The following is a 16,228-nucleotide window of genomic DNA, read 5'->3' as shown; positions in this document are numbered from 1 at the left end:
CTGTTTGAGATGATGTGAGCTTTGTGACATGGTGTGTTATCATCCACTTTTCCATTTTCCAATTTTGGGTAGTTGTGTTGTTTGGGTAGTTGTGTTGTGTGAATTGTAGCCTCAGTTTCCTGTTTTTAGCTGACACAAGTGGCACTTGGTGTGGTCTTCTGCTGCTGTCAACCATCTGCTTCAAAGTTCAACCTGTTGTGCATTCAGAGATGCTCTTCTGCATACTTGGGATGACTGGTTGTTCGAGTTACTGTTGCTTTCCGATCGGCTTCAAGAAGCCTGACACTTCTTCTCTGACCCCTGGCATCAGCAAAGCATTTTCATTGAGAGAACAGTAATTTCCTTTCTCTCCACACAACAGCCTGTGGTGTGAGCCTGCTCCTTTACAGAAGAGAACAAGAGCTACTGTTTCCAGCTGTAGTCTACAACAGAATGGGACGATATTTTTGGAAAGCAGCTAAATGTTTTCCATGACCAGGTCAAAGCACAGCAGTGACCTGGCCATGACATGGTGTTCGTCGGGGATGGCTGTTAGCAGCAACTGAACTTTCACAATAAGCGAGGAGGTTGTTAATGGATGAAAAGGTAAAAAGAGAAGATCTAAAATGAATGAAGTAAACCAGGTAAAGGTTGTGTTCTTTTTTCTTTTTTTCTTTTTCAAGGCCTGAACTGAACTCTTATCAGTTTCATTCAATCCTCTGAAAAGTGAAAAAGCAGTTTGGAGGCATCTCATTTTTGTCCCTGTTCTCGCAGCTTGATGAAACTCGAGTCCAGGTGTTTTTAACCCGAAGTTTGTATTTTAAGTTAAATTGAGGATGTGGAGCTGTTTTTCCCACTTGGTGTGAACACATGAAATAATTCAGTTGAAAGCATTCATTTGGTGATTTGCAGGTAAAAAGATGTCTAGACGTCCTAAATATAGTCCAGACTGCAGGTCACCTGAAGTGCTGTTTAGCCTTCGGTTCCACTAAACCTGAAATCTTAAGCTGCAAATCACTGACTCACTGCTTATGACACAAACAACACGAAGGAAAAACACAGCAAAACAGCTGTTTGTTAGCAAAATAGAGTATTGAGAAGTGCCTTTTGTTGGACTGAAACTTGCATTAGATGATTGAATTATCCCATCTCTCATATTTTCCAGCTTGAAAAATGATCAGTTTAAAGTTTTAGATAAGATTGTTTGTGCTTTATGCATCACTCATCTGTCTACCTGTTGTAGGACTCCCTCTAGACACCAGTTTGTCTCTGTACTGGCATTACAGAGACAAACTATGCGTCTCTCTGTCAGGCTGACAGATTGAGCGGCGATGAGAAGCCCTCCTGAGGTGGTCTGTGCTTCATGCGTGCATGTGTGCAAATATGTTTGTGTGTGCCGTGGCATTTTATCTGTGTTTCTCGTCTGGAATTCTTCACATCTGATGAGTTAAACTGAGAGCAGGAGGAAGCATTTGGCACTTCCAAGTGCAGATGAGTGTGCGTCAGCCAGTAAAGCTGCTTTGTGTGTTTATTGGTGCAATTTCCCATCTTCACTAAGTAGCTTTCAGAAAATGATTTAAATCAAATTAAGTTTAAAGTGCTTTAAATGCTCTAATAAAAAGCAAAGATGGCAGAACAAATGTGCATCCCCTCTGCTTTTATAAACAGCCAATATCCTAACGGTTGTAGCTGCAGTTTAAAATCTGTCGTTACTTATAAACAGCCGGCTGATGGAGCAGCTTTGTTTTCATTATTTACGTTGTTATGTTGCTCTTAAAATTCATTCCCAGGTGATATTAAAAAACGCTTCGGTTCAGCGCCTTTGGAACTGTAATTTCCTCCGTAGCAAATTTGCCAATTTATCCTCTCAGCTGTTTGCAGCCCTGAACTGGAATCCCCATTAACCTTGAGGCTTAGTCATTTTGGCAAATTCCCATTAACCTCCAGAACGAGTTGTTTGGTGAATTCCTATTAACCTCCAGTATTAGTCGTTTATCAGACAACAAAGAAGTGTTCGTGGGAGCGTTGGAAACTCATTTCTGGCTCATTTGGACATGTGTCTTTTTTTTCTCGCTCTCTCGCTCCCCCACAGAGTGATCAGCGGAGAACAACACATGTAACAGGCAGGTTTGCGTTCTTTAAGGGCTGGACAGATGAAATAAAAATGGTGTAATCCACAAAAGACGGCCTGGGCTCAAATCAGTTCCAGCTTCTGCCCACAGAAGTTTTCATTTACGCTTCTAGTCTTAATAAACCCAGTAAAAAAAACTGGTCAGTAAAGAACGCACGTCCTGGTGGTAGAGGACTCCGTGAATCCCAGAGGAATGCTAATTTTTCCATGTTTTATGCCAAAACAAACATGGTTGTTTTGGTATAAATTGCTCTGTTTATATGCAGTGCAATCTGAGCTGAAAGGGCAAGGAAAACGGAAGAGGTGAGTCTGAGCTTTTAGATCTCACCCTGGGTCAGCACACCTGAATCAAGTGATTAATGCATTACCAGGCCTCTGGAGAACTTCAAGACATGTTGAGGAGGTCATTTAGCCATTTGAGTCATTTGTGTTGGATCACGGACACATCTAAAAACTGCAGGACACCGGCCCTCAAGACCCCTGCTGTAGATAAAAGATGGAAACGACCGCCATGTCTTAGCTTCTAATTTTTAACTATTATTGCATGGCGGACATATGTCAGTCTCAATAAGCACGTTCATCAAAGCATCATCAGGCAAGTTGTCATAAAAGTTTTAACAGAAGAACAAGTTTTTGCAGCATGTTGTAAATATGTATGTTTCTGTTGTAAAGCTAGAAATTTTAACGTGGGAGTCTGTGGGGAGGTTGCCTCGAGTGGCCATTAGAGGAACTGCAGTTCGTGGCACGTCTGCCTCAGCTTTTCCAAATTAGTAATTAACATCCGCCATATTCATATTTCAGTATATTATGAGTGTGAATAATTGTCTATGTTCACCCTGTGATAGACTGCACAGCAGATCAGTGCACACACCCCTCTCTTTTGCTCCATGTGAGCTAGTATAGTTTCTAGGACCCTATATGGGCTGTAAATCTGATTTAGCATGTAATTGACAGCCCTAATAGTTTCTAATCCCGCTGAGAGCCTGTATGATAGGAGAGTGTCGATGATAGATGGAAGTGCAGTGATCGGTCACTCGTTGTTTCACTTTTGCCCCAATAAGTAATAAGTGGCATTCGACTGGATACATTTAGCAATATCTCAGTAACTACTCCTCTCACTCTTTCTCTTGCATCACATGTACTTTCTTCATGTTGGCCTCAGTCCAGCTGAGTGCCATCATACAGCAGCTCATAGCTTATTGAATAAAGCAGAAGCTTCAGCCAGTAAGAGGAGATTAGGTTGCACTCGGTGTGTGTGCTTTCCCTCCCGTGTCTCCTGCTCAGTGGTGTGTATCCATCCTCTCGCGTTTTGGAGGACTAATCTAAGCATGTCCATGAATTCTTCTATAATGTGGACCACATATCACATAAGGTACAAAGTGAATGCTCGTTCCCAACAGAGTAGTCAGTGTTATATTTTCCTTTGTTATGTATCATGATTGCAAGAATATGCATTGAAATATTGAACTGAAGCAAAGCTGTAAATAAGTGTGGGTTAGACTGATACAGTCTTTTAGAAAAGTTCTACAAGCTCCTGAATCACAGGGTGAACTTTATAAACTGTCTTTTTTATGTGAAAAAAAAAGAGTTAAGTACTCAGATAAATCTACCACACTTAGTTTTTTGCAAGGCTTTGATTAAATCTAAATGAACAGTACATTTTCAAGGATATCAGAAGTGCTATACTCATTATTTGAAGTTTCAAATAGAGGCCACACACTTTGGATACACTGATCGAGGAATATGCAAGAACCACATCCGAGAGAAGGATTTGTAGAGGGAAGATGGAAAATAGACGGCTGGCATTAAGGAGGAGCAAATATGATGTTCAGCAGTCGGAGCGATGCCAAACCAGAAGTGTATTAAGGGAGAAAAATGATTATTGGGAGAAGGAAGGCAAATAGAAGAGGAGATGAAAATGTGAGGAGAAAATGTCAAGAAGTGTAAGTCGGTCTGAACCCATGGGTTCCCCGTAGTCAGCCTACGGTTGTGAAACTGAGTAAATATGAGTGAAGGAGGAGTGATGGGTTGAGATGCAGCCTGCAGCCTGGCAGTTTCTTAATGTTCTGTGTCATCTCGGTTAGTGCGATTTCCACAGTGATTTCCCCCGAATCCATTCGGCATTCAGGAGAGGACACAGCACGATGGCACGGAAGATAAAAACAGCGGCTCCCAGCAGCAGGGTGCACACATTTGGACTCAGACTAGCATGCTTCCTCATGCCTCTAATCAGCCCGAAGCAAGTCTGATTATACTTGTGTACTCATACATAGTTAATTTTCACATGTTTGGACACTCTTTTGACTGGTACTGTTTTCAAATACTGATGGCTTTTTTTTTAAAGTGATGTGATTGAGAAAGCGATGGCTTTGGTGCAGGGGTATTAAACTGCTGTGCTTCTGTTTTTCAGTGGAGTGGACTTGAAAATGTTTGCAGAAGGTTGATACATTTTTATATTTTTTTTATCTAAAGTGGATGGAGGATAGTAGAGTGTTGGTTTCTTAATTTGTGAGGTTACAGTAAAGACTCAAACTAAAAGTGCAACCATAAAATGATTTCTTAAACAGTAATACAATGATGCTTCCACACATTAAAAATCTGGTAGCTGTAGCTCCAATGAGTTTGGTTAAATCTGCAGTAGTTAATATTCCAGAAAAGGCCTAAAATGAACCACGGTGAAGTTGCTTCACAAATTAAGAAAAATGACTAATTGCTGGTTTCAAACCCCACTCTCCAAAGTCCTCTTCTTAGCCAATTGCAGTTACTTTCCCCCCTCTTTATTCCACTTAATATAATTCAAGTGATCTGGTCTGGAAAGGTCTGTGATTGGTCGGTCTTCACTCATGGCTTAGATTTCCTTAAACCTGCACAGAAAAAGCAGAATTGAATTCCTTTCCACAAAAACATGAACAAATGGACTAGTGTATGCATTGATTTTAAAGATCAGTGAAATATGCTTGTGCTGTGAGTGACATTGAACGCACCCATAGTTATATTAGACTGATTAATGTTAGCAGCAGCCTTCTTTCCTTGCAGGTAAAGCCTGCACACCTGAGCAGTGGGGTCGAGTGGATTAATGTCATTGTGAAAAGTCCCTTTTTTCTAAGAATAGCTTAACCAGCTATCTGAATTCCTGAAGACGATCCCGATGAAGCTGTTAATGTCTCAGAAGCTCATCATCATTTGCTTCTTACACGTTGTTAACAGACGTGCTGAAGTCAGCTGCAGGTCCTTTGGTGACTTTGAACTAGAATATCAAATGTGGGACTCTCTTCATCTTTTTGTTGTATTTTGTGTTTGACCAGGTGGTTCCTCAGATTAGTTGTTGCCATGGACACCTTTGTATTTTGGACATTGTCTCCATTGAGTTTTGAAAAGTGTAACCACACCTGTAACCACACCCTGTTTGTGTGTTGCTTGTTCTTCAACACATTGCAGAAGTGATGTCACATGGTCTTTCTCTGAGGCTCTGGGACTGAAATTTGCCACTGATTGATTTGGTACTCAGTAGTCACACAGCTGACATACAGATGTTTGAAGTGGAAAAACAAAGAGCTGCAGAACTTCGTGGTGCACGTGTCTTCCTCTTGCTTGTTTAAATATTCACACCACAAAGAGGTGCAGTGTTAATTATTTTGGGATGGACACATTTGAACCAACTATGTGCACAAATCAAATATGACTAGTTAGTTTGACAAGTGAGGCCAGGGAAATTTTAAACATCTGGATGGTTGCTCGGGCACATCCTTGCTCCTTAGAGGAGCAAAGCCACTGAACAAGTTAATGTCCTGCCATGAATTAAGACCTGCAGGAAACTTTAAATAACTGTCACAGGATATTATCACTATGTAAATGTGTCAGCTTTCATAAAAGCCACATCATAACTCGCAACGCACAACCCAGGAATGTGTGTGTGAATGGAAGCAGGCAGTAAAGCCCTTTAACAGTCACATCCTGTTCTTAGATGACTTGCAGCTTGTGATCTCTAGAACCCATGAGAACAGGAGCTTAAGTGGGTTTGAAGCATCCTGACAGTGATTGATACCAGCAGGAAGCTCTGAATACAGACCACACTGCTGGTCCTTATCAGTGACACATCCGGCACATCCAAAGCAAGATGTCAGCTGTTTGCAGAGGGAAAGGAGACGTGGTCTGACTGCTAGTGGGGAGTCGGCAAAGAAGTTCTGTCAACAACCTTAAAACTCTTTCACGACAACACTAAACAGCTTTGTGAAATAATCTGCTGTTTGTGTTGGATCCAGATCCTTTGATGTTTAAGAAATGAGCTGCAGGCATGAGATTAAAACTAAAAACTGGACACCTCCAGTCACACGTGATTCATCGAATTAGTTCCACAAACCTCGGGAGCATTCGGCGGTAAACTGCAGAGATGGAAGAACAGTTAGCATAATTGCTATTATGGTTGTTTTGCTACGCTGCATCTGTCTCTGTGCTCTTTTTCTGGTCTAATTGTTTTGAAACTGCCGAGTTAGAGGTCTCAAAAGAGCAGCAATATGATCGAAATATACACCGAGCAGCTAAATTACCAACAGAGGAACTTCAATTTCTGTCCTTTTTACTGAGGCTTTATTGGCAGTACGGGCTCTGCATCGCAGTCTTTTCCTCCACAGAAGTCATAAGTTGATGGGAGGGGGTGAGTCACAAATACGGGCCTTTTGCTGAACTATAAGGACACTAAGAGGCGGGTTTGTCCCTGTACAGTTTTGAAAATCAGTTCAGATGGCATCTGCAGTTCATGAGGTGGACCACAGATCTAAAATACAACTCTCTGGACATAAAAGAAGAGAAATAATAAGATTTGAATGTAGCAATTAAACCATCCCTCTGGGTTCAGTTTGTTGGAGTGGTCTTTGATCGCATTCCTAAAAGGCCCAGATGTCTGCTGGTTCTAGTTCTAATGATGTGATTGAGGATAATATTATGTCTTGGGTGGCTCGTACATCTAATGAACCTTTGCAGAAGTTCAGATCTCACTTAAAAGTTAACATCCAAGACTAATTCTTAATTCAAATTACATTATGAGTACTTTTATTTGAATTTTGCAATTTCACTTGTGGTCGGGGTGGGAAAAAAACCCTTGTAGCTTTCTCAGACTTCCCCATAAAGTGAAGTCACTGTAAGCAAGTTTATCATGCCAGTTTGTTTAGTGTTCGTGTTGTGTGCAAGTAGCCAATATTAAAGCTATTCCAGGATTAGCAATAAACTCTCACTCTTTATAGGTTAAAGCTACTTTGCAGCTAAACTCATGTTTATTAGTTTTATATTTATGCCAACTTCTCTCATTCGTTTCACTGGAGTTGCAATTTTGGTGTAGCACGTTGGTCATTGCTTGGTTATTGCATTTGCGTGTATTTGCATGGAAGATGTCAACTCAACACTCAATGGAAACCATCACTGCTGCTGGATTGGACTTCAAGTGGACTTCAATGAATTATAACAGGGATAGCTTATCAGCCGGTGTGTCTCCAGCTGTCTGTGTGCAGCTCAAGGACGACAACTGTAAGCCCATCTCGTCTCCAACAGCAGCAGGTAGTTCTGAAGAAAGGCAACCATTTAGAGGCTACAGAGTTGGATGATTTTGTTGCAGGAAGTGGTTGAGACCAAAGATGGAGCTAAAAGATGAATGAACCTTAGGTGCTGGTATATCTCACTGGGTATCACAAGCAATCCATGTTTCTTCAAGCTATGGCAGAAGCCACGGTTTGAATCTACCCATGCGTTTTCTTTCCTTTCTTATCCTCACTGTCCTGTCAAAATCAAAAACTGTATTACATGTGAGGAAAAATGCTTTTAACGCATTTTCCGGTCTGAGACATGACTCCAAATTAATGCTAAAAACCTTTTAATATGCAGAGTTTGTGTTAACAGCTGTTGCTGCTCTAGAAGTAAAATAAAAGGAGCTTTTCTTTTCAGATCTGTTGCTTTGTGATGTTAAGATGCTTTTTATGTACATTTGTAGGCTGCTTCCACTTTAGGCTTTTCACTTGTCTGGATTTAGATCCAATCAGCTGAACTAATAGAATACTAAGAATGCTTTTGAATTCTGAGAAGCAAGCACTGCTGCAGTGGTCTGACTAATATCCCGGATATATTTGTCCACTGGCTCCTGCTGTACACTGAACTCTTATCCATTTCCTGCCCTAAAACCAAAATGAATGTGCAAAGTGCAGCTCTTCTGCGACTAAAGGTGCCAAATAATTTATGACTTTCGGGAGTTTCTCTAAAGTCCAGTGGATCTTTTTTTTCCCCGTTCTTAGCTCAGCAACAGAAGGGCTTGAAATGGAAGCGTTGAAAGCCAAAAATCTTATCAGAGAGACAGAGTAATGGTCGAGTCACTGGTATTGATCAACAACCCTATCAACTTCAGCAGATATATTGTGGTCATTTTTCTGCTTTGGGCCCCAGTAGAAATCTTTGTTATTGACCTCCTAAAGTATAGATGACAGGCATTAATGAAATATGATGGGTCCCTGTCTCCATGTCTGTAAACTGCTCAGTCGTAAAATTAACATTTTGAACAAAGCACAGCTTGAGTAAGAGAAATTGAGCAACTTTTTTGAGCCAGACCCTTCAGTAATCCTGATTCGGTCCAAACACAGGCCTACAAAACCGCAAGAGTGATAATAAACCCTTTGTCATTATGCCACCCATTTCAACTACTTAAATTTTGTCTGGACAAATTAGGATTTACCAGATGAAAAGATGAAACGGTCCTCAAGATGATAGTAAAGAAGCTTGATTTAAGAGCTCACAGTTACATAAGTGGACAGGTAGCACTCAAAAGAGAGATTTACACATATTAATATTTATCCTGCATTTCCCTCGCTTGAGCCAGATTTCATAATATGCTCCAGACCTCAACAGCTTCCTCAGTACTCCCAATAGATCAAGTTTGATTATTTGAGATTAAGGTAAAAAATAACCTCAAGAGACAGATTGACAGCCCTGAGAGATGGATTAAATAGCCTGGATATGAGCATCTTCCAGCAGTCTAATGAGTTTCTGAACGGCCAGAGGAAAGAGGAGGTCGTGGCGATGGAGAGGATTTAATAAGACCACCCACAGAGAAATGGGAAGAGATGAAGAGCAGGCGGGCAGAACTTTGTTTCACCTTCTGAACCTCATTATGGAAATATGCTACATTTCTGATTGCTTGGCTGCATTTGTGTTTGTCCCTGTGTGTGTCTCCAGCTGATGACTGAGGCTGGAAAGAGATTAAGTCGTGAACAGTGCAGGGCCGGGTACTGTGGAGTAGAGCTTCTGTAACATATGTTGAATGTCAGGATTTTATAGCTTGATGAAAACAAATAAGTCTTCCACAGAGAGAAGGTGCAGAGGACATCCTTGTTTACATTTTTTTTTTCCCAGTTATTTGTGGAAGTCGTTTAGTTTTTTTTTTTGGCTGAAGCTGTAGGTCTCTTGTCTCGCAGCTTATTATGGTTCAGAGTTAAACTGGGATTGCTCTTAAGAAAATTTGTCTTGTTTAAGTCACTCCTGTAACCTTTAACCATAAAGAGAGTTCATGCAATGTTATGATCAGTAGCTGAGCTAAGGTGTGGACCTAACCACCATAAAGTTGCTGGGAACCCTTCACCACCAGTGTTGGTGTTGCACACACATACTTCTCGAACTGGAGATAAACCAGTAACTATTGTTTTATTTGCAGGAGGTTCTTGCAGAACTATTTGTCAGGGGTGTATCATTTAACAGCATTTCATTTGTAAATTATCTTGTTAATGTTTTAAAAAGATTAGCTTCCACAGCCGTTCTAATCTTCAGTTGTGGGTTATTTAAACGAGAGGCTTCGCTGTCACTTCTACATGATAGTCATGCGTGGATAAGCAAATAATGGCCGAAAAGATGTACTCTAGCCTGGGGAGATTTGCCAAAAAGAAGAATAATTAGCATGATATTAGTTTCTGTGACCATCCCAGTGCAAGTCAGAGCCTGGCCACCTCTGTAAAAGCAACAGTCGTAACTGCGGAGGTGGCCTGAGGACTCAAGACTGGTTACAAGCCGGCTAACACAAGGAGGTGCATCCATCTTAGTAACAAGCAATGAATCAAAGAGTGCAGAACTATTGTTTACTGTTCAAATATTTAACCATCTCTCCATTTTCTTCCACTTACCCAATTGAGGGGTTTGTCTGGGTCATGAAGTCTGGAGCCCATCCCAGCTGGGTACATCCTGGACAGGTCGCCAGTCTGTCATACAGACATTCACCATCACACCTATGGTCAATGTGGGATCACCAGTTAACCTAACCCCATGCATGTTTTAGCCAGTGGAAAGACACACGAGTACCTGGCAGAAAATGCACTCCACATAGAAAGACTGAATTCAAACCCCATAAAGCAAACAGACATTCACCTCTGCAGCCAATATTAAATGCATTTGATATGCTCTGAATTTGCATTTCGTGTTGGTTAGTGAATGTGAGCATACTGAGGCTTTTTGAACTAGGGAATTATGTACCTGTTGACACAGTAACTTTAAACGTATTATAGTGCTAATGTGAACCACCAGTTTTTGTTTTATACCTCCATAGCATGGTAATACTTTGTCTCATCTAAGCCCAGACAGACAACAAATGGGAACAAATAGAAGTTTATGAATATTCATGCACAGAAACTTGTGAGGAAGCCAAATAATCAAGTTTGAATATTTTTGATATTGTGATTTTTAATCAGTGAAAATAATATAATTATGCATTAATCTCCATTATATTATTCTTTAATCAGTTGGGGTTTTTTATGTGGGGGGAAAAGTCGTGACGGCAAATGTGCGTTGCAGGTTCCCAGAGCTAAAGCCGACTCTTTGAATGTGTCGTTTAGTTGAACTAATATTAAAATCAAACACTTTTTCTAAATAAAATAAAATAAAGAGAGAAACATCAATTCAGATATTTGGCATTCTTCCTCATCATTTTAACATTTAACTTGACCTTGTGAAATAGCTTTATGGGTAAAGTGAAAGTTTGTTGGTAATAATATTTCTTACTTGTAAAGCACTGACAGAATGATAACAACGAGTCTTCAGGCAGAGGCTCCTGCTTTATCGCAGGCACTCATGCAACCTTTGACCTCTGCCTCAGTAGTTGGACACTTCATTGTTTGATCTTGAGGTCATGACCCTCGTGCGACCCTGACAGATCCCTGAAAGCTTTTCCCTGCCACAGCTTTGTCTTCTAGATAACGCTCAGACGTGTACCCTTGTATAGACGAGTCGCTGTGCCAAGTCATGAATTCTGAAGTTGGACGTGCTGACAGATCTCTCCATGGTGCTCTCTGTCCACCAGAACAAAGCATGGAGTTAATTAATGCTTTGTTGCTCTTTTTTTTTTTTAATTGCTTTGAAAAAGAGCTGTTATCATACTGACGTTGTCTGAGTGTGTCTGGTTGTTATAAAGCCGTTGCTAATGCTTGTTTAGTTGTTAAATGAGTAAAGTAAGGGGTTCGGAGTGTTCCATATATAAAAGGTGCCGGTGTTGGTGCACAGTTGGCTCCTCCTCGCTGCTGTTTTAGACGCAACCACATTTAAATGGGTTTGAGGAGCAATCCTTAGTCTGACCAGCGGAGGTTGGGTTCTTGTCTGATCTGTGGGCTGCATCTTCCAATCATTGGTGAATTTCTTGGGGCAACTCCTTCCATATCCACCCTTCCCAGTAACTTTGTGGTGCTGTGTGAATACCAGTTTTGTTTTTTGTTTGTTTTTCTTTTCTTAGTGGAAGTTATTTTGAGTAAAGTGAACAGAGGTTCATGTGGCAGCAAACTTGTGCACCAACGTTTAGGGATTTGTGCTTTCAATAGGAACAAGTAGACCTGCCTATCAAAGAGACAAAAATAGTCAGTTTGGTGTTTTTGAGGCATACACCACATCGGTATCTTACATCAGAATCAGTATTTTTGAATTGTTAGTTGAATCCTAGAAAGACTGAACACAAGAACAATGTTTACACTGTTGACTGGACTCTGTGTATTTAAACAACCTGAAATAAGACGCTGTTTTGTGAGGTTAAACTGCTGGATCAAAACTGTCCCAAAATCTACTCGTCTGCTAGGAGGTCCAGCAGTTAAGGATGTCATCTATTTCAGGCTTATTTAAAGTTTCTATCTTTAGTCTATTGTTGTGGTGGAGTTGTTTGGAAGCTGAGGTTTGCTCGGTTCTTTCCCAACCTAATTTCTTCATGTTGGGTTTTGGTGTTCTCTGCATGTCCACTCCCAAAGCAGAGTCCTGCCCCTGTACATGGGAAAAGGGGAAAGCCCCTTTGGAGCTCTCTGAGGAATACTGGCGTGCTGTGGTGTGACATAGCAGGAGGTAATTAAGAACAGACGTACTGCAGCACGAGGACAAATGACCTCTGCAAGTGATTCAGTGATTCTGTGCACTTTCCCATGCAAGCCTTCAATTTTTTTTAAACAGGAAGCTGCTCATGGCTGTACGGTACTTTATCTTATCAGTACTAATGGAAATTCAGTGTGTGATTCTGTCTTGACCGTATTTTTCTAGGCCTTCTTCTCTTCACATTGTCCAGCAATTTGTAAACAAATACTTGGTTTAATGAAATGTTTAGTGGAAATTGAAAATAAGGCCAAGGATAAAATTGCTGCCAACATATTATGTCCCTCTAATCACGAATTCAAGTGTGTATTATATAAAAATTAGACTTTATTGTTCTCCAATTGCACCCATTGCGTTGATGAGTCCAACGTTATAACGGCCAATAAGATGACGACGAGACCCTAGAGCAATCAATCATAATGAGCCATAATTATTTAATATTTATATGAACCGATGGTGCAGCCAAAGGTTTTGAATATCAGTCTAGATATTGTTGATCTGCTACAGGTTGATACTAAGTGTGAAACAAATTTTTAAGGGGAATAAAAGACAGAAAAGTGTAGTTGAAAATCTAAGTGTTTAAAAGGATTTAATACCAGCTGATTTAGCTAAAGCTTTCAACAAAATGTAAGGAAATGGCTTCTTTTACTTTGTGTCCAAAAATATCTATGCTAGGGTCTGGCATAGATCAATTTTGCAGCAATGTCCTCATAGTTTCAAAGCACCTTGTTGAGTTTTTGTCTCCCATGCAAACTATGAGCGACTGCTGTGATCTGCTAGTGACCAAAGCTAACAAGGAGTTTTTCAGGAGCATTTTATAACCCTGTGCAAAAAGTCTCACCCAGCAACAACCAGCAACCAATTGGCAACTAGTTGAAGCATGTGCATATAGGCCTGTGAGATTTCAGAGCAATCTTCAGCAAGCTCTCGCCAATTATCGCGGAATACGCAATTTTTCTAGCAGCATGTACTGGTAAAATGCTGCCCCCTGATGGTTAGATTTTTTTTTTTTTGCATTTTTTTTTGCATTTTTTTTGCATTTTTTCTGCATTGTTTCCCAGTCCTGTCAAATATCTTCATGAGCCAGAGCTTCACTCCTCATTAGGTCTCAGTGTTTGACAGGCCCTCTGCAAATTCTGGAAACAGCCCTCTGTGAATTAACTTTATGGGTGTAATACTCGAAAGCCAGCCAATAAAAACAGTAATGATACCGCAAATGTTTTCAGGCTGTCGTTAATACTAGCTCCCCATGTGTTTCTGGCTTTGCATATTTTAGTTATAGCTTGAAACCATGTAAATTACCCTCAGGTTTGTATGCCACTGTGTTCTTAATGAATTTCTAAGCTATATTGGAAGATAATTTGTTAAGCTTCTTGGTTTTTGGATGCGAAAGTTTGCCCAAAGTTTAAAAAGATCATTACAGAGTCTGGTCCAGATCTACCTCCGGTATGATTTTTTTTATTTTCCATTGAGAGTATTTAAAATGCCATAAGGATGTAAAGAAACCAACACAGAGCTGGTGTTTGCATTTCTGTCTTTGCCACGTTACAGCACCTAACCTCTGCTGACTCATTTCTGCCCTCTGCTCGCTCTGTGTCTTTGTTCACTGCCTTTTCTGTCCGAGGATTATGGGATTTGCTCATTTCTCAGTGGACTTGATGTTACATAACTCGGTCAGAAGCTTTAAATTTGCACCATACGCTGAAATGCATCGGCGTACTCAGACATCACTCTCCTGCTCGTTCCGGGATCAACATTTCTGCTTTCATGTCATGTATGAAAGAGAATCGTGTTTGCTTTTAGAAATCCTTTTCTTTTTTTTTCCCCAGGCGATGTGACTGAGTCAATTTTAATGGTGCCCTTTTTTTTGTGTTGCATGAAAGACAAAAAAGCCTTTGTTTTCCAATTGGCATGCAGCTGTTTACCAGTGGCTACCACAGAGGAGGACAGTTCAGGGGCATGTTTTCATGCGTTCTTTAGCATCAAAGACGAGCAGTCCTTCCATGAGTTTACCATTGATCTGATGTGGATTTTTGGTGATCTCCTCTATGGAAAGCAACCACACAGAGCTTCTGTATTGATTTTGAAGCCTTTTGAGTTCTTTCTTTAAAGACTACGCCTGTGAAGAATTCACCCTTGACCTGTTCAGAAAGCAAAGAGCTCTATCTATCACCTGTCGATTGTCTAACTCCTAAAACAACATCTGAATGTTTCTCCATTTGCCTCTAGTGCCTGTAGTGCTCTCGTTGAGGTAGAAAAAGGCTGATGAAGTTCAAAGGTCGAAGTAGAGGGCACGGTGGTGGTACGAGCTTCAACCAGAAGCCCTGGGTTAGCTACTCCGTGTGGGAGTATTAAGCACTGTTTTTAGACTTATTTCAGGTGTTATTCTGGGTTTTCTTTCGGATTATTACTTTTATGGACAGCCCTTGTTTTTATTTGTTTTGCCAGTAAAGTTTCTAACTCCAGCACCTTTAATCAGAGGGTGGAATTTAATGTTGCACTGAAGGGATTAAGTGCTGTCACTTTTAATAGATGTTAAATATAAGCCCCAGAGAGAACAGCACAGTTGTGTTGGCCTATGTGCTCACACATTGGGTGAGGATGGGTGTTTACTTTCAATTTCACAGCCTATAACAGCAACAATGCACCAAATTATGGTTCTGCATCATTCACACACTGCAGAGAATGATGTCACCTATTTGTATACTGGGTGGAGTAAGTGAACAGGTAAAAGTAATAAGGCTAAAATAAGGTCCAAACCAAACAGAAAGCATGACGCTGAGTGGATTGGGGAGAGTGGCCAGGGTGATCTCAGTTGCAATCATTAGGAACCTGCGAGGCAAGACAGAGGGCTAACCATACACCACGGCTGGCCAAAGCAGGATGGTTGTCACACGCCAAACCTACCTGGTTAGTTTTAGGAAATCACGATGATTTAGATTAAAATGGCAGCAAGGGTAACCTCATGTTAGAAAGCAAAGTTCTCCAAACTGAACTATTTACTTCACTAATGTAAGTGTCATTTTTAAAAATCAACCACTGTTATCGTCTTTCTGGTGAGATCAAAGTTTGCCATCGTAACATTCAATGCAGTACTTTAATGATCTACCAAACATCAGAATTGCTCCTGTATCATGGTATACCTGCAGTGATGCATTTTTAGAGTTAGATTCTTGTATTCGGGCCATTACAGTGGAAGACGATGTAGCCAGTGTTTACGGGGCTGGAAAAGGCTCCTGCGAGTCCCTGAATTGTCTTGTAATTCTATCAGACTGACTTAGGAAAACTTGTAAATCCACCGTAAAACTTCAAGGTCGGAACAAAGCGCGTATTAATGTGTTGATAGGAGTCTGTAAACTCTGAGTGGGTGTCAAGGAGCAAATCTAATACTCAGGAAGTAAAATTCCGTTATCTGAGTTGCCAAGTTTTATTGATGACCTGATTCCATCCGTCCAATTGGAGTCCTCAGAAGAGCACAATGTGCATTCATGATGCTGGATGTTTTTTGATTTTTTTTTTCCCCTTTCAGAGTTTGATTTCAAGGTTGAACGATTATTTTTCTATCCTTGTTTTGTAGCTTGACCCCTGAGTGAATGTCTTCTGAATGGTAATTCAGAAGACTGTTGATCCATGCTGTGGAATTTAGAGCAGTGGTTTTCCAAACTGTGGCTGCTACATTACAATATGTCAGATATTCTTCATCATTATTTTACTAAGGTGTGTGTGTGTGTGTGTGTGTGTGTGTGTGTGTGTGTG

General features: G+C 40.6%; 1 protein-coding gene across 1 annotated transcript in view; it reads left to right on the top strand.

The window, feature by feature from the left end:
• Window positions 1–16,228, top strand: part of plxnb2a.1 (plexin b2a, tandem duplicate 1) — a 225,575-nt gene that overhangs the window by 38,248 nt on the left and 171,099 nt on the right. The window lies entirely within an intron of this gene.

This window comes from Pundamilia nyererei, unplaced genomic scaffold (assembly GCF_000239375.1).
Source record: "Pundamilia nyererei isolate P.nyererei 1_Seehausen unplaced genomic scaffold, PunNye1.0 scaffold00291, whole genome shotgun sequence".
NCBI lineage: Eukaryota > Metazoa > Chordata > Actinopteri > Cichliformes > Cichlidae > Pundamilia > Pundamilia nyererei.
Note: the sequence above shows the minus strand (reverse complement) of the source record. Positions and strands in the feature narration are given on the sequence as shown.